Source organism: Delphinus delphis, chromosome 16 (assembly GCF_949987515.2).
Source record: "Delphinus delphis chromosome 16, mDelDel1.2, whole genome shotgun sequence".
NCBI classification, from domain to species: domain Eukaryota; kingdom Metazoa; phylum Chordata; class Mammalia; order Artiodactyla; family Delphinidae; genus Delphinus; species Delphinus delphis.
Window position 1 is genome coordinate 53164790 of NC_082698.1, and position 19609 is coordinate 53184398.

Below are 19609 nucleotides of genomic sequence, written 5' to 3' on the forward strand. Positions count from 1 at the left end.
TTGATTTATGATTAAAAACTCTCAACAGGTGTTGAGAGTTTTTCTCTGGTGGCGCAGTGGTTGAGAGTCTGCCTACCGATGCAGGGGATACGGGTTCGTGCCCGGTCCGGGAAGACCCCACATGCGGCTGGGCCCGTGAGCCATGGCCGCTGAGCCTGTGCGTCTGGAGCCTGTGCTCCGCCATGGGAGAGGCCACAACAGTGAGAGGCCCGCGTACCGCAAAAAAAAAAAACACAAAAAACAAAACCAAAACTCTCAACAAAGTGAGTATAGAGGGAACATGCCTCAACATAATAAAGGCTACATATGACAAACTCACAGCTAACATCATACTCTGGTGAAAAGTTGAAAGCATTTTCTCTATGATCAGGAACAAGACAAGGATGCTCGCCACTTTTATTCAATGTAGTCTTGGAAGCAAAGATAGCCTTTTCAACAAATGGTACTAGAACAATTGGATATCCACATGCAAAAAAAAAAAAAAAACAGAATCTAGACTTCATACTCTTCACAGAAATTATCTCAAAATGGGGACTTCTCTGGTGGTCCAGTGATTAAGACTCCGTGCTTCCACTGCAGGGGGCACCGGTTCCATCCCTAGTTAGGGAACTAAGATACCACATGCTGCATGGTGCAGCCAAAAAAACCAAAAAACAAACAAACAAAAAAATTATCTCCAAATGGATTATAGACCTAAACATAAAGTGCAAAACTATAAAATTCCTAGAAGATACCATAGGAGAAAACCTAGATGACCTTGGGTATGGCAGTAACTTTTTAGATACAAAGGCATGTGAGGGCAGAGGTATATTGAAATTCTGTGTACTTTCTGCTCAGTTTTGCTATGATCCTAAAACTGCTCTAAAAAATACAGTTTATTTAAAAGGGGAAAAAATCCTAGAAAGCCTACTGATGGTTAGTATTTGATTCATAAGTAGTGGTGATCCACGGAAGATTTCTATAAGCAGGGGAATGATAGAACTCTGCTTCCAAAGGTTAATCTGGGGGGCAAAGCACAATAAGGATGGGAGGGGAGAGAGTGAAAAGGAAGCTGAACCCCATGTGATTGCTCACTGGGTGGTGTATTTGGTAGATAGCAAGGAGCTTGACAATGGCAATGGAGGGAAGGGAAGAGAGTTCAACGCTGTCATGGTGAAGGGACCCACATGGTTTGGCATATGGTTAGATGCCACACTTTATTAGATGCTATTTGTAGATGAGGATGAGAGGAAAAGAAGAAGGTAACAAAATGACCTGAGGGACTAGAAGAAAGATGATGCCATTAAAAGAGGTAGGAAACATTGAAGAAAATAAAAGGAGGAAGGATGTAGTACAGTTTCAGATTAGCACACATTCTATGAAGGACCTCTAGAGCATAATTCTAGATTGATACACCTAAATCATATTGTCAGAGTACACAGGCAAGTTTTGCAGATGTTTTCAATGATTGCCTAACAGGCAACCAATCTTCCCACTTGCTCTGTAGCAAGAATCCCTGGAAACAGTGTGTGATGCTCTAGAGGAACCAGTTCCTCTGCCTAGGAGGAAGAAAATTGGTTAAATCAATCATACACAGTTAATCTAAGAAGCTGTGTTCAGGAAGAAAGCTGTGCTGTCACGGAGAGGGGCTTGGGTTTTAAATCAAAGAACCTGGGTTTTGTGTGCCATTTCTGCCACTTAATGAACTTGAACCTGGAATAAGTTATTCTTCTCTTCTCTTTAGTTTTTCATTTAAAGTGTGTATACAATAACATGTACCTCATAGAATAGTAAAGAGAATAAATGGAGTAATCTATGTGAAGGCATTTTGTAAAGTGCTCTGCAAAAGTGAAGGATTTAAAGTTATTTCTCCTCAGCAGAGTGAGGATCCCATAAATGATCTGGGTGGAAAAGATTTTACCAAAAGGAGGGAAACCAGCGTTATACCAGGTCATTTTTTGGTAATTGAAATGGTGATACTATGGTGGCATGTAGCCATGGGGACCAGATGAAAAGTGTCCCCTGGACTAGGGCTGCCCCACCCCGGGCATGGAGTCCTACCCTCTGCTCTGAACGGGCTCCCCTGGTACCCACACCGTGACACCTCACCTCGGTGCTACTACCTCTCCTCTTCATGTTGCGTCATCTAAAGATTTAGATATCAGAACCATCACTCAAAACCATCCGATTCAGTTAGCACTGATGCACAACAAACTGCCCCAAAACTTAATGGCTGAAACCAGCAACCATTTCCTACTTCTCACAAGTCTGTGACTCAGGGAGCAGGTCTGCCGATCTGGGCTGGGCTCCCGTGATCTCAGCAGGGGTCACCGATGCCTTGGGATTCAGGGGGAGGGCTGCTGGGGTCTGGCTGGTCCAGAAGAGTCTTGACTGGGACCTCTTGGCCCTCCTACACATCTCACATGACTCTGGGAGGCCAGCCTGGGTGTTTTCTCATGACAGGATCCAGGATATGTGGACATTTCAAGTGGAAATGTGCACGCACTTTTTCAAGCCTCAGCTTGTGCCATGTTTGCACTGTCTAATTTTCACTTGTAAGCACTGATGTCTGGAGTCCTGACTTCCTCTCCTTTCCAGGCCAGGCCGTAGAACAGCACTTAATTTTTTTATTTAGAAAATGGGGAAGATACTGTACCTATTGCTTCATACGTATTTTTATCATTTATTAGTACGTGACAAATTTATTTCCTATGACAAAGTATCTCTCTGTAGCAGGGATCAAATCCTGCCTGCTGCGTGTTTTGGACAAACTGTAAGTGAAGAATGGTTTTTACATTTTTAAGTGGTAAAGGAAAAAAAATCAAAAGAATATTATTTTGTGACACAAGAAAATTGTATGAAATTCCAACTTCAGGGTCCAAACTAAAGTTCTGTTGGGATATAGCCACACTCATTATCTATTATCTATGGCTGCTTTTGCTCTACAGCAGCAAAATTAAATTGTTGCAATAGGGACCATATGGCTCCCCAAGCCTGAGATATTTACTACCTGGCTCTTTACAGAAAAAGTTTGCCCGGCCCTGTTCTATAGCGTGGCTTCCAAAGGCTGAATAGTGATTATTCTCTGCGGCCGTACTGTCAAGATCTAAGGTATAAATATTGAATATGGAGGTTATATTCAATTTTTAGTATAACAGATAACAACTTTGAAACAGAAATACTGTGTATATTTCTAAATTATTCCTTAGGTCAGTTCTTAGAAATGGAATTGTTGAGGCCAAAGATAAGCACATTTTTAAGGCTTTGATACATATTGCCAATTTGCCATACCTTTAAGATAGATAAAATATCATTTAAAGTATAATTTTAGGCCCAGTTTTTAAGAGTCATTTGTATTAGAAATGGATATGGAACTTGCTCAAAGAACAGTTTGGTCTCTAAATTCATTTGACTTTTTTTCCCCATAATGATGTAATCAATTTTGTAAATGTTCCCTTGGTCATACTGGTGGCCCAGGGATTCCCAGCCTCTCAGGCAGGGGAAACTGAAGAAGGATATCAGATCCCACCGTATCCCTTAATGTGTGTATACTAAATCATAAGACACTCTCTTTTTTTTTTTTTTTTTTTTGTGGTACGCGGGCCTCTCACTGTTGTGGCCTCTCCCATTGCGGAGCACAGGCTCCGGACACGCAGGCTCAGCGGCCATGGCTCACGGGCCCAGCCGCTCCGCGGCATGTGGGATCTTCCCGGACCGGGGCACGCACCCGTGTCCCCTGCATGGGCAGGCGGACTCTCAACCACTGCGCCACCAGGGAAGCCCGACACTCTCTTTTTTAAAAAAAAAACCATAATTTTCTTAAAAACTAATTATATATCTATAACAGTTAAGCACAGAAAGGGAAATTTTTCTCTTGACTTTGTAGGCCAGGTATTACTGTCTACATATTGATGGCCTGTCTGATAGCAAGAGACTTCTCCATCTTTTACCCACGTTCCTAGTGTTTTATTTTATTTGCCTCCTACACCAAGTTCCACCTATTATCCCCCTACTGTTTCCATTTCAAGGCCCTGTACTTTTTCTGCAGTACCCTGTAGATTATCTACAGGTATCCTCTCTTTAGTCTGGGTTGTAGACATGCTCAGAATTCAATCCTCCCTTTGCCCCAAATAGGGAAGAGGTAGACCCAACCCGGACATTTGTTAGAGGAATGAACATCAGGATCCAAAACAGAAAAAAAATATGTCTGAGCTAAAGACCCAGAAAGGAAGCCCCAAATCAGAGTTTGGTGAGGTCTTGTACAAATGCCAAGTCCAAAAAGCAGATGAGTCCAAAATCACAAATGAGGTTTCCAGGCAAGATTCAGGAGCCAGACAGAAAGTTATAAGAATGAGAGGCATTCCTCCCATTCAGATATTACAGGTCAATTTCTGTTACCCTCTTTAGAGTGAATATGACTTATCTTTTTTGGATACTGGAGGTGTCAGACTATTTTAAGAGTAACGACAGAGAGTAGCCACAAAGGTTCAACTAAATATAATATTTAACAAATTTCAAAAGATAATTTATAAATTGGAATAACCAATAAAGTTTCTATCTATCATTTCACTGTATGGATTAAAATTTATTTCAGGAATATTTTGTACAGAAAAGTCTTTTTTCACCTTCTGTTGGCCCACATGGAAATTACGTTTGCTGTCCTTATATATTTTAAAAGGTTGAAAAGATAAATACCACTGTGAGTTCATTCAACTAAAAGTTAAGTATGTACATTACAACCACCTATTAAAAGCCATTAAGATGTAATTAGTCTGTTTAATAATCAAGTATACAGTGCATCAAAGATTCAGTTTCCTTAAGGATCAATCATAAGTATATTAACAACTCACAGGCTTGCTTAGACAGTTAGATAAAACACTGAACTCTTTAACAGATATCTGTTTAAAAGAGTGCTGCAAATGAAGTGATGAAAGGGGAAGAGAGAACAAAAAACAATCCAAACCAGATAAGATGATGTCACGTGTGGAAGGACATGTCAAAGCCAGATTTATTATCTCTCTCTCTCTCTCTCTCTCACACACACACACACACACACACACACACACACACACAGTAATTGTAGAACATAACCTGGAATGATAAAGATGATCATTTCAAAGACAGTCTAAATTTCCTCCCAGGAACCAATTAAAATGGACCAAAACAGAATTAAATATAAGAGAAACATTTATATGCAATGTAAACAAGAAACAGTGCCAATTACATACTACAACCGGGAAGAAACTTCAGCTAGGTGTAATGAATGGCTTAAATTGAAAGAAGAAGATTCACAAGACATAAATTCATTTCTCAAGATAACAGCACTGTGGAAAATAAATGGAAAATTTCTTGAAAGCACCTAATTACTGCAATTTGGAGAGAGAAGAAGAGATACGGGTAGTAAGAGAAAACGTGGGACTATTCTACATGGGACCTGCTGCTTCACTGTAGATTCCTGGAATTCCATTAGTGGGGAGCTTAAAAATGGAGTGATTGGCCCTCCTATATAGATTCTCTCCAACCTGAACCCTTACAGTTCATGAACTCAGTCGGCTGGGGAGAGAGGCCTGCAGCACAGAGGGACAGGGTGTGAGGATAAAGGGAAGAACTTGGAACATAGTAGTTCCTGTGTTGTGAGGGAATGGAAACAACCCCCCAAATGGAAAAAAACTAGGTCTCAGGGCTTTAATCTGAATTTTCAGAAACGAGGCAAGTGCTCCCTGACCCAAGGGAGCATTTTATAAAATCTTCCTCACATCCCCCGCCCACTTCCATCAACCTTAGTTCTTGTGTATGGTATGAGGTGAGGGTAAAAGTTCATCTTTTTGCATATGGATACCCAATTGTCCCAGCACCATCTGTTGAAAAGACTGTTATTTCCACAATGAATTGTCTTGGTACCTTCCTCACAAGTCATAAACATAGTGACTTTTTTCTGGTCTCTTAATCCTGTAACACTGACCTATATGTCTAACCTTACAGCAGTAGCACACTGTTTTAATAACTGTAGCTTTCTCTTTTTATTGAAGTACAGCTGATTTACAATGTTGCATTAGTTTCTGGTGTAAAGTGATTCAATTATACATATATACACATATTCTTTTTTATATTCTTTTCCATTATAGTTTATTATAGGATATTGAATATAGTTCCCTGTGCTATACAGTAGGACGTTGTTTATCTGTTTTATATATAGTACTTTGTATCTGCTAATCCCAAACTCCTAATTTATCCCTCCCTAACCCCCTTTCCCCTTTGGTAACCGTAAGTTTGTTTTCTAAGTCTGTGAGTCTGCTTCTGTTTTGTAAATAAGTTTATTTGTATCATTTTTTAGATTCCACATATAAGTGATAGCATATATCTGTCTTTCTCAATCTGACTTACTTCACTTAGTATGATAATCTCTAGGTCCATCCATGTTGTTGCAAATAGCATTATTTCATTCTTTTTTATGGCTGAGTAATATTCCATTGTGTGTGTGTGTGTGTGTATATATATATATACACACATACACACACATACATATACCACACCTTCTTGATCCACTCGTCTGTCGATGGACATTTAGGTTGCTTCCATGTCTTGACTATTGTAAATAATGCTGCAATGAACATTGTGGTGCATGTATCTTTTCAAATTAGAGTTTTGTCCAGATACACGCTCAGGAGTGGTACTGCTGGATCATATGGCAACTCTATTTTTAGTTTTTTAAGGGCCCCCATACTGTTCTCCACAGTGGCTGCACACATTTACGTTCCCACCAGCAGTGTAGGGGAGAGTTCCCTTTTTTCCACACCCTCTCCAGAATTTGAATAAATGTATATAGTTAAGTTTTGAAATCAGAAACTGAAAGTCCTCCAACTTTGGGGGTTTTTTTCAAAATTGTTTTGGCTATTCTAGGTCTTTTGCATATTTATGTAAATTTTGGGATTTGCTTGTCGATTTCTGGCAAAAAAAACCTTCTGAAATTTTGATAGGAAATGCATTGAATTTATAGATAAATTTGGGGAAGACAATATTTTACTAATATTGAGTCTTCCAATCCATGTAGAATATTTCTCCATTTATTTAGATCTTCTTAATTTTTCTCAGCAAAGTTTTGTCATTTTCAGTGCACAAGTCTTGTACTTCTTTCATAAAATTTATTTCTAAGTATTTTATTCATTTTCATGCTATGGTGAATGTAAATGTATTAGTTTCACTTCAAGATTATACCAGATCTTCTTATGATAGATTTTGCAAGGGGACAAGTGGAATAAAGGAGGCTTACGTTCTTGTCTCATTCAAGATTAAGATATGGCTACTGATTAGCCCAAGGTGTCAATAAATATTGTGAATTTAGCTATGTACGTTAAAAAAATTTAGGAGTAACCTTAAAAATATTTGAAATAGGACATATAATTTCCAAATTACCAACAACAACAGCAAAAAATAAATGGAGCAAAGCCACACATAACAAAAGATGGGACAAAGAGGAGAGAAATAAATAGTAAGAAAGAATAAGTAAATGCTTTACCACTAAGGTCTGGAACAATGCAAGGATGTCTGCTCTTACCATTCATATTCAACGTAGTACTGGAAGTTCTAGGGATTACAATAAGGCAAAAAGAAATAAAGAAAGAAAGAGCATACAGTTTGGAAGAGAAGAAATAAAACTGTCTCTATTTTCAAATGATATGATTCTGTACATAGAAGTTCTCAAAGAATCTCCCCAAAAAACTCCAAAAGCTAATAAGTAAGTTCATCAAGGTCACAGGATAGAAAATCAACATAAAAAATCAACTGCATTTTTATACTTTAACAGTAAATGTGCAGAAACCAGAATTTAAAAACAATACTGGGGTTTCCCTGGTGGCACAGTGGTTGAGAGTCTGCCTGCTGATGCAGGGAACACGGGTTCGTGCCCCGGTCCGGGAAGATCCCACATGCAGCGAAGCGGCTGGGCCCGTGAGCCATGGCCGCTGAGCCTGCGCGTCCGGAGCCTGTGCTCTGCAACGGGAGAGGCCACAACAGTGAGAGGTCCGCGTACTGCAAAAAAAAAAAAAAAAAAAAAAAAATACCATTTACAATCACTCCAAAGAAAATTAACTACTTAGATATATACTTAACAAAGCATGTGTAAGATTTCTATGCTAAAAATACTGGTGAAGGAAATCAAGGACCTCAAAAAATGGGTTTAATGTAGTTCCTATCAAAATTCCAGCAATGTTTTCTGTAAGACATTTTTATAATTTTATATAATATATATAATTTATATTTTATTTATAGACAAAGGCCCTAGAATAGCTAAATAATCTTCAAAAAAAAAGAAGGCTTACGATCTAGCCAAGTAATGCTAACAATGTGCATTGGCAAGTGGATAGACATAGGTAAATGGAACAGAGAGCCTAACAATAGGGCCACAAAAATATGCTCAACTGGTGTTTTACAAAGGTGCAAAAGCAATTCAAAGGAAAAAGAATAGCAAATGGTGCTAGATCAATTAGACATCCATAGCAAAAACGTGAAAAAAAAACCCAAGTAATTTTTATTTTTGTTGTACTTTTATGTGTTTTCTGAATTTGTGCTTAGGAAATATCTTGGCTGAAATGACAACTCTGTTTTCTGAATAGGAGAGAAAAAAATCACATTTATATCTCATGAAAGAATATGTAAGAGTACATTCTATTCATTCAGAATTTTGCCTCATGAGATAAACTAACCAAGGAGTCTTCAGCACAGTTTTAGGGTAGAAATAAAGGAACATTATATCCCGGATCTCTATGCCAGTCACATACTTGGTTGCAGTAGATTGCATTAGAGATTTGTTAATAATATGCCTTGTAGGAGTCAACAGAACAGTTAGATTTGTGAAAACATAATTAGCATCACAAGAAAAACAAAACATAAAAGCAATCAGAGGTCTTGATCCTTTGTACAAAAGTAGAAATGCAATTGTTTTCCCTGGAAAATGTTTAAAGGCCTGTTGTGTCTGCAAGGCTACTGTGTCTCAACTTGTTTGGGTACAACTGGGCTGACGATGAAAAGCAAGATGTCATTCAAGGGAGCCAGCTGACTTCTCTGCAGAAATACTGCTGAGTTGACAGACAGGGGCTGCACTGGCACACCAGCAAGCTGGCAATCAAAAGCCATATCTGTTAGGACTCGATGTAGGAAGTAGTTAAGTAGTTACAGTGTGCATTTCTCTAAATTCCACGTTTCCTCTAGCCTATTACTACTTAAGGAAAACTGAGAAATATGAACAGAAATAGCACTGGAGAAAATCAAAACCTACTGTTATAGGCTGAATCATGTTCCCCATCATTCATATGTTGAACAAGTTCCTAACCCCTAGTACCTCAGAATATGCCTGTATTTAGCGAAAGGGCCTTTAAAGAGGTAATTAAGGTAAAGTGAAGTCATAAGGGTGGGCCTTAATATGGGTGGTGTTCTTTTAAGAAGAGATTAAGATGCAGACAACACGTAGATGGAGAGGCAACCCTGTGAGAACACAGCAGGAAGGTGGCCATCTGCAAGCCCAGGAGAGAGGCCTCAGAAGGAACCAAACCTGCTGACACCTTGATCTTGGGCTTCTGTCCTCTAAAACTGAGAAAATTAATTTCTGTTGTTTAGTCCACCCAGTCTCTAATATTTTGTTATGGCAGCCCTAGCAAATTAATACTCCTAGGAACACTTGAATTTCAAAAAGCTCCTAAAGTCCTTTCTTAAAAATAAAAAAAACTCGTACTCAATATATATCAAAGAACAAAGGGATCTTAATTTATCTACTGTTTTTGGAACACATCTAGTTTTCTTGAAAATAAAATAGCAAAAAAGAAATTACACACACAGACATACACATGTTGGAACGTATTTTATACTTAGAAAGCAATTTGCCCTCCCTTTCTGATAATACATGGAGTGCTATGATCCTTGCTGAGTGCAAACCCTTATTCCCAAAGCTGCAAGTGGTGAGACTTGAAACCCCAGGAAACCCCCAGGCAAAGCTGTGTCAACGTCTTTGAAGTTTTGCTTGGAAGAGACACAAGAGGTCACATCATCCAACATCCCACCAGTGAGGGAATCTTTCAGGAGTGCCCCTGACAGGCAGGTATCTCAGAGTGTACGGGGGCCAAAACACAGGAGACCGCTTATGTATCGCAAGAATTCCAGCTGTTAGATAGTTCCTTCTAATATTCAGCTGAAACCTACATCAGTGACCCCAAGTTCTACCCTCAGATTTGTATTTGAAAATGTCGGTAGAAGAGCTGGGCACTCCCGGCTTCGATGGCAACCCCTGCATCCCAGGCTTCTCTGGGTCCTCCTGAGATTCTTTCATTGACTCACAAGAGGGAGATTAGAAGACCTGCTTTCTCAATCTCCCACATCTAAAGATGCGAAAAAGATGATACTGACATCAGTATCAAAGGATTCTGACTCAGATTGAAATCCTTTCACTGTGGTCAAGTAGAACATTTACAGACACACAGACTTATCTAAGTTTCCATTTGCTGACGTGGACCCCAGGAAGGAGCAGCTCCGTCTTGGACCTAGAATGTTATTTCACCACTGGAATTCCATGTGGCTGACAGGGTCTTGGTGCTCCGGCCGGGTGTCAGGCCCAAGCCTCTGAGATAGGAGAGCCGAGTTCAGGACATTTGGACCACCAAATGACCCCACATAATATCAATCGGCGAGAGCTCTCTCAGAGATCTCCGTCTCAATGCTAAGACCCAGCTCCACCCAATGGACAGCAAGCTTCAGTGCTGGATGCCCCATGCCAAACAACTAGCAAGACAGGAACACAACCCCACCCATTAGCAGAGAGGCTGCCTAAAATCATAATAAGGTCATAGACACCCCAAAACACACCACCGGATATGGTCCTGCCCACCGGAAAGACAAGATCCAGCCCCACCCACCAGAACACAGGCACCAGTCCCCTCCACCAGGAAGCCTACACAACCCACTGAACCAACCTGACCCACTGGGGGCAGACACCAAAAACACAGGAACTACGAACCTGCGGCCTGTGTAAAGGAGACCCCCAAACACAGTAAGTTAAGCAAAATGAGAAGACAGAGAAATATGCAGTAGATGAAGGAGCAAGGTAAAAACCCACCAGCCCAAACAAGTGAAGAGGAAATAGGCAGTCAACCTGCAAAAGAGTTCAGAGTAATGATAGTAAAGATGATGCAAAATCTTGGAAATAGAATGGAGAAAATACAAGAAACATTTAACAAGGACCTAGAAGAACTAAAGAGCAAACAGACAATGATGAACAACACAATAAATGAAATTAAAAATTCTCTAGAAGGAATCAATAGCAGAATAACTGAGGCAGAAGAACAGATAAGTGACCTGGAATATAAAATAGTGGAAATAACTACCACAGAGCAGAATAAAGAAAAAAGAATGAAAAGAATTGAGGACAGTCTCAGAGACCTCTGGGACAACATTAAATGTACCAACATTCGAATTATAGGGGGTCCCAGAAGAAGAAGAGGAAAAAAAAAGGGACTGAAAAAATATTTGAAAAGATTATCGTTGAAAAATTCTCTAATACGGAAAAGGAAATAGTCAATCAAGTCCAGGAAGCACAGAGAGTCCCATTCAGGATAAATCCAAGGAGAAACATGCCAAGACACATATTAATCAAACTATCAAAAATTAAATACAAAGAAAACATATTAAAAGCAGCAAGGGAAAAACAACCAAGAACATTTTAAAACTTTCCTTCATACAAATTAATTTGTAGCTTGGTGGTTGCAGAACCTAGAATTCTGATAATTTCCAAACTATATACCAAGACAGACCTCCACAACCACAAACTCTGTTGCCTCCAAAGGATTTAGGAGGAAACCTGAGAAGTTAACTGCTTGAAATATTTCATCAGAGAATGGAGAATTCATCCATTTTCCTTCCCGTTTCTTCCTGTACCTTTAAATCCCAAGATCAACGAATCTCTAGTGTTTAATATTTTTAAATAAAACTCAAGGAATCAATGTGTATAGAAAGATTTGGGGCCAGAAACCCTGGATTTGAATTCTAGGTCAGTTATTGACAAGCTAACCTTGGGAACTATCTTCCTCTTTAGAATCTGCCCTGCCTGCCTCCCCAAAGGGTGACAAGTTAACATGGAAAAGAAGCAGGAATTTTTTGGGGGGAGGGAGTTGGAGCTGAATATATATGAGTTTTATTTTAGACATTTATGACTTTATGGCAATATATATTTGATGTGCTTTACGACATGCAAGGACTTGTTAGATAAGCAAATGAGGAAAAAGTTAAGGAAAGAGTAAAGAAAAGGGGAACAACAGGGTGGAAGCAAGATGCAAAAGCTATTATAATCATTGTAGAAAGGAAAGACTTCCCAATGAGTAAACACACACATTCACAAAACTATATATTTGTTAAAAGATGAATTCCTTCCCCCAAAATGAAGCATAAAATTTTATTTTGATTTTGGTGCCAACCCTTTTTCTCTTACCCTGCACCCAGGCAGCTAAATGCTTCCAGAGAACTCAGACAAAAGGACAAATAGGAATCACCATCAATTCAGGATTGCCTCCCTCAGACGGGCCCTTGGCACCCCACATTCCTGACTACAGTTCTCTGGTCCATTGTCTCTTCTATGAACACTTCAGAACTCATCTAACCTGCACTATTGTTATGGCTAATTTTATATGTCAACTTGGCTAGGCCATGGTATCCAGATACTTGGTCAAACATGTTTGGATTCTGCCGCAAAGGTATTCTTTAGATGAAATTAACATTTAAATTAATAGACTTTAAGTAAAGCCAGTTACCCTCCATGGTGTGGGTGGGCCTCATCCAATCACCTGAAAGCCTTAAGAGAAAAGACTGAGGTCCCCAGAGGAACAGGGAATTCTGCCAGCTGATTGCCTTCAGACTTAAACTGCAACATCAGCTCTTCCCTAGGTCTCTACTGCCAGCTTACCCTGCTCGCTCTCTCCCTCTCTCTCTCTCTCTCTCTCTCTCTTTAGTAATAATATATATATATTTCTGGTTCTTTTTCTCTGGAGAGCTCTGACAACTACACCCATCCTCCCCAATCCCTGCTGCCATCTTTCACGCACACAGTCTCTCATCAGATGACCTGATCCTTTATTCCACATACACATAGATGCTGTGAAATTCAAAGAATATTTTTAAGTTTCTTCCTACTTGACTTCCCAGTGGCATTTAATACAACTCTTCTTTCTTGAAACACTCACGTCTGGATATCCAAAATACTCCAGAACCCTGATTTCCCCCCTCCCTCTCTGGAACCTCTTCTCACAGTGCTTTGCAATTCTTTCCTCCTCAGAGCAATCCTTCTCGATGCTGGAATTCTCCTGGGCTCAGTTCTAAGCCCTCTCTTTGCAGAGCCTACTCTCTCCCCAAGGGACTTCATCCACAAGCACAGTTTTAATTATCGCCTGTGCAACTGCTGACACCAGTCCAGATTTCTCTGAGGTCTAGATTCATGTAGTCAACCTCCTCTAACAGCTCCACCTGGATACTAAAATGTTGTAATTTTGTTTTGTTAGGTCAGAAGACTAGTTTTCTGTGGGGAGAAGGGAGCTAGCATCCAAAAGAGGCAGCTGGGTAACATTTTGCTTCACCTTTATGCAGAAGGGTTACTTCTCCTTGTTGATCACTGCAATCTGAAGATCAGTGTGCTCCTTCTCTGACTTGGACAACGTGCTTCCAAAAATTTAGTCATTCCTATGGCCCCCAGTTCACAGAGAACCTCAGCTGAGCTCAGTGAGAGTGAGCCCAAATCCAGCCATCTCATGTACCTCCTCCAGTACAAGTTTGCCCCTAAGATTTTCAAGTAGAATTGAAAACCATCTCCAAGTGCACCACAGGCCCCACTTACCTCTGGCCCCTCTGCTCTGGTCTTTCTCTAATATTAGAGTTGCTACTAGAAGTCCCATCCATAAATTCTCGACCGATTTTGTTTTTGATGCCGCATCCATCTCATGATTTAGTCAGACTCTACTCGATGTGGTCTTGGCTACACTTTATCATGCAAACATTCACCAACATTCTGGCAGATGGGCAGCACCTTTTGATGGTTTCCTGTACCCTATTAGTCATTCAGTGGAATTCAGGATTCAGGGAGAATTTATTCAAAGGATTTGTATGCCATCTTAAACTGGAAATTCAAATTAGATTTCTAAAGATTATCCTCACTCTGATTTTTCTGAATTAATAATTCTTGCAACTTTTTCAATCCCAGTTACCTTTAAGGGGTTCCCCATTTTCCTTAACTCAGGGACACACCCATAATCTGGAACACTGGCACCTGGGAATACACTAGCCACAAAGCATTTCTAGCAAATATTATGATAAAGGACACCAATGACCTTTAGCTTTAAAAATCTTTACATAGTAGGCAAAGCCCAGTAGGCCAACGGCCGTCACTTAGTGTTCTGCCTTCTGCTACAATCCCCCAACCTAGGGCTGGGATATCTGCTGCCTGGATCTCCTCATTGCCTTCTGCTCTTAACTTTCCAAAGCATCTGCATGTTTCAGGAAGCGAAGTCTGAGTAAAATGGTGAGCTCTTTAGTACACGAAAAGATATGGAATTATCTGGTCTGGGCAGATGAGGAATCCTGATTGTGAGAGGTAGCAGCAGTGATGAATGTCTGTTGAGTTCCACATAGAAAGCCCCAGTAACTGATCAAGGGCACAGTCGTAAATAGCAAGTCTTTATCTTCATGCTTTAGAACAATCTTGCTTTCTTAGGCAGGCTATGAAGATGATGGAGATTTCCCAAGAGTGACGTTAGTTTTCAGTTACTATGTATAATATGCAAACAATTTTTACTCTTAACTACACCTTTCAAGTCCCTTTTTTTTTTTTTTTTTTTTTGTGGTACGCTGGCCTCTCACTGCTGTGGCCTCTCCCGTTGCATGCGCAGGCTCAGCGGCCATGGCTCACGGGCCCAGCCGCTCCGCGGCATGTGGGATCTTCCCGGACCAGGGCATGAACCCATGTCCCCTGCATCGGCAGGCGGACTCTCAACCACTGCGCCACCAGGAAAGCCCTCAAGTCCCTTTTTTAATAAGAAAATATCAAGGCATGTTATGAAAATTAATCTGCATTACATTGGCCGAAAATAACCTTTTTTGGGGACAGTCACAAGGGTCTTCTCATTTTTCCTATTTATTGTTTTGGCTTTAGATTTTTAAAAGTAGCTTTGTGTCGTTTTGAAATTGGAAGCGTGAATCCTCCAACTTTGTTAGTATATTGTGTGCTGTTATATCCTGTAGGCTTAAAGAACGGCTGATTTATCAAGCTTCATCACCAGGATTTCAGTTGAATGGTATCTATGAAGATATTTGCTTTTAGACTGCTTAGTCTCTAGCTCTTTTTTTTTTTTTTGGTTGAAAGAGAGAATGTTTATTTGTCTCGTATATTATTTTTTAACCCCTCACCTTCACAAAGGCAAAGTGTTCTATTTAGAATGTTCTATTTGCTACTCAGAGTATAGTTTGCAGAACAGCAGCATCAGCATCACCTGGGCGCTTGTTAAACCTACTACTCTCAGGCCCACCCAGATATGCTGAATCAGAATCTAAGAACTTCAGGAGGTTCTTGCTACATTAAAATTGGAAAAACGCTGAATTAAAGCATTAAACATCTTCTAGGTATCAATATCATGAACTGTAAAATGGGGGTAAAACCAATGGTGTCTCTCACAGGATATTATAAGATTCAAATAATATGGAATGTGACAGTGTTATCCAGTTGACAAGTATTAATATTAGTCAATGAATTAAAAACTTACAGAAGTATAGTAAAAATTAAGTGAAATGTGCATGGCTCAGTACTTGGAATACTGTAAGATTCAATCACAGAATTAATCATCCATTCATTTATCCAATAAATATTTACTAAGCTCCTATTAGATACCAGGCACGGATCCTACCTTTGCTCTCATAGATTTTAGAAGTGACAATTAGACAAGAGGTCCATATCTAGAGGAATTCTTCAGGGTGGTTAGAGACCAGATTCTGTGGTCCAAAGCCCTTTCACCCATCAAGAGACTAGAAAGGTGTGCTTAGAGCCTAGTAAAGGTGACTTTGAACATATCCTGAGTCAGATTCCCTTCCCTTCTCAGAGTTGGCAAATCCCATTTACAGTTAACTCTTGTACAGTGATTCGGAGACAACCTAGAATGAATAGTGCAAACTAGCATGTGAATCTAGGAAAATAAGATATCTATTATCCCTTGACACTTACTCTACTCTTATGATGCATGAGGTGACAAAAGTCCATCAGACACAACCTTAGTTAATGGACATTTTCATAGAAGCAAACACATCAGGCCTGCAAGCAACGCAACAGCAGGTCAAACTGAGTAGACCTGTGGTTGGAAATGACTTTCAGAAGAAGAAATGCCATCAATTCTTGAAAAAGGAGGTTTTCTCAGAATGCTAACTCTTCATGGGATCGTAGTCTTTTAAAAAGCCTGTGGAACCGGAGAAAAGATCTAGTCCAGGTGACAGCACAAATGCAAGGAGAAAAAAGGTGGGGGGAAAAAAAAAAACAACAAGGGAAAGAGCACAGCCAGTAATCACTGTTGAAGGGAGTAGAGGGGGACAAGTTCTCTGACTAGTTAATCCACATGCTTTTCCCACCCCTTCATTCACAGAGGGGGAATTGAGTCCCAAGAGATTAAGTCCCTCCATTTTCCATTTCACTGTTGAATTGAAAGACACTCTAACTACACTGAAAAATTCACCATCTACTTTATAAATAATCCATGTTAATAAAAACATGTCAGGTGGTACCTGTGACCTGGGGGAAAAGAAAACACTGTGATCAGGGAGTAGGAGAAGATGTCAAGAGGTGGATTCTGCATAAATAGAAAAGCTGATTCTAAAATTCATGTGGGGGCTTCCCTGGTGGTGCAGCGGTTAAGAATTCGCCTGCCAATGCAGGGGACACGGGTTCGAGCCCTGGTCCAGGAAGATCCCACATGCCGCGGAGCAACTAAGCCCATGCACCACAACTACTGAGCCTGCGCTTTAGATCACGTGAGCCACAACTACTGAGCCCACGTGCCACAGCTATTGAAACCCACGCACCTAGAGCCCATGCTCCACAACAAGAGAAGCCACCGCAATGAGAAGCCCACGCACCGCAAGGAAGAGTAGCCCCCACTCCCCAGAACTAGAAGAAGCTTGCACGCAGCAACAAAGACCCAATACAGCCATAAATAAAAATAAATAAAATAAATAAATTTATTTTAAAAATAAATTTAAAAAAAATTTTTTAATAAAATTCATGTGAAAATTCGTATGGACCCAGAAGAGCCAAAATAATCTTGAAAAAGAACAAATCGGAGGTTTAACACTTCCTGATTTCAAAATAGTACAAAGCTACGTGAATCAAGTGTGTATAATGCTAGCATAAGTATAGACAAATAGATGAATGGAATAGAATTGAGAGCCTAGAAATAAACCCTCAAGTTTATAGGTAATTGATTTTTGACAAAGTTGCCAAGATAATTCAATGGAGAAAGAAAAGTCAAAAAGAGTGGTCTTTTAAAAAAATGGTGCTGGGATAACTGAATATCCACATGCAGAAGAATGAAGTTGGACTCCTGACTCACACCAGTTAACTCAAAAGGGTCATAGACCTAAATGTCAAAGCTAAAACTATAAAACTCTTAGAAGAAAAAATAAGAATAAATCTTTGTAATCTTGGTTTAGGCAAAGATTTCTTAAATACTACATCGAAAGCCCAAGTCACAAAAGCAAAAAACAAGTAAATTGGACTACTTTAAGATTAAAATGTGTTTAATAGTGATCGCCAAACTCCAGACTAACTGCATCAGAATACCCTGGGAAAAAGGAAAGGGAGGCTATACAAAAATACTGAATCTCAAGTCACACCCTTAGAGTACGGAAAGTTGTGCTTTTTAAAAGCTCCCCAAATATTATTGACTAACGTACAAGAAGAGTTGGAACTCCTGATCTAGAGATTGAAACAAAAGTTGTAAAACAAAAGGAGGGGAAAATAGGGGGATATTTTATCATGTCAGTATGAGAGAGCATTTTAAATATGTAAAAGAAAGAAAGAAATTATTCTTTGATTCATTAAATAAATATTCATTACTACCAGGCACATGCATTTTGGCTACATGAAATGTTTAAACTTCTGTATATCAAGAGTCATCACGTACAATATTTAAAAACAAACTAGGAAAAAATTTTTTGGAAAAATTATTTCTAATGTCTATGGTAAAGAAAAGATGTCCTTAATAAGTTAAAAAAACCCAAAAACTCTTACAGTTCACTAAGAAAAGGCAAGTGATAAAATAGGAAGTTGACATAGTCCTCAAAAGAAAGTAAGTTGCCTAAATTAAAATGCAGGTACGTGAAAAACTGTTTGACTTTTCTAACAATCATAGAAATGAAGACTACTTGGATAAAATACTATGTGTGTCTATCAAGATGTTAAATACAGAAACAAATGGGACGACACCAAGGTTGGCAAGAGTACAGTGAAAGGAGTGCTTTCTTGCATTGCTCTTGACTGTCAAAATTGTCACATATATGAGTCTCATTTTCTTTGTCTGCCAGCTTTCATTAGGTTATGGGGTTTTTTTTAACATCTTTATTGGAGTATAATTGCTTTACAATGGTATGTTAGTTTCTGCCTTATAACAAAGTGAATCAGCTATACATATACACATATCCCCATATCTCCTCCCTCTTGCGTCTCCCTCCCACCCTCCCTATCCCACCCCTCTAGGTGGTCACAAAGCACCGAGCTGATCTCCCTGTGCTATGCGGCTGCTTCCCACTAGTTATTTTACATTTGGTAGTGTATATATGTCCATGCCACTCTCTCACTTAGTCCCAGCTTACCCTTCCCCCTCCCCGAGTCCTCAAGTCCATTCTCTACATCTGCGTCTTTATACCTGTCCTGCCCCTAGGTTATTCAGAACCTTTTTTTTTCATTAGGTTATGTTGTGGTAACAAACTACCCCTAAATCTCGTGGCTTAAAACAGTAAAGGTTGACTTATCACTCAGGGTCCATTTTAGCTGTAGGCCGGCTGTGGCATTGCTCCACGTGTCTTCTTCATTCTAGGTTCCAGACTGCTGGTAGGGACGTGCTGTTATCTGGCATGGAGAAAGCACAGAACTGGAAACAACAATGGCTCTCAAAGTTTCTGCTAGGTAGGAACACACACCACTTCTACTCACAATCCGTTAGCCATTGCAAATCATGTGGCCAAGCCTGATGTAAGTGGGATGGAAGAACACAAGGAAAGGGCTCTGAAAGAATGGACCAAAGGGAAGACAGCAAGTACTGTGAACAAATTATATAACCTTCTATGATCTTCCTCCCTTTGCATGAAAAATACACTCTACACCCCAAGGAAAAGTATCTCCCAAATATCTATCTAGTTATGGCTTCTGACCCAAAGTCCAAGATATCTTTCGATAGTTTCTATACCTGGTCTATATATAGCCTCCTTTGGATATGGAGACCTGTGAACTAAAGAGACAAGTTATCTGCGCGACCACCCACCCCTGCACGTGCGTATGCACACGCACGCGCACACACACAAACACACAGAGCCTACAGTGAGGCAAGAGGGACAGGATAACCAAAACAAA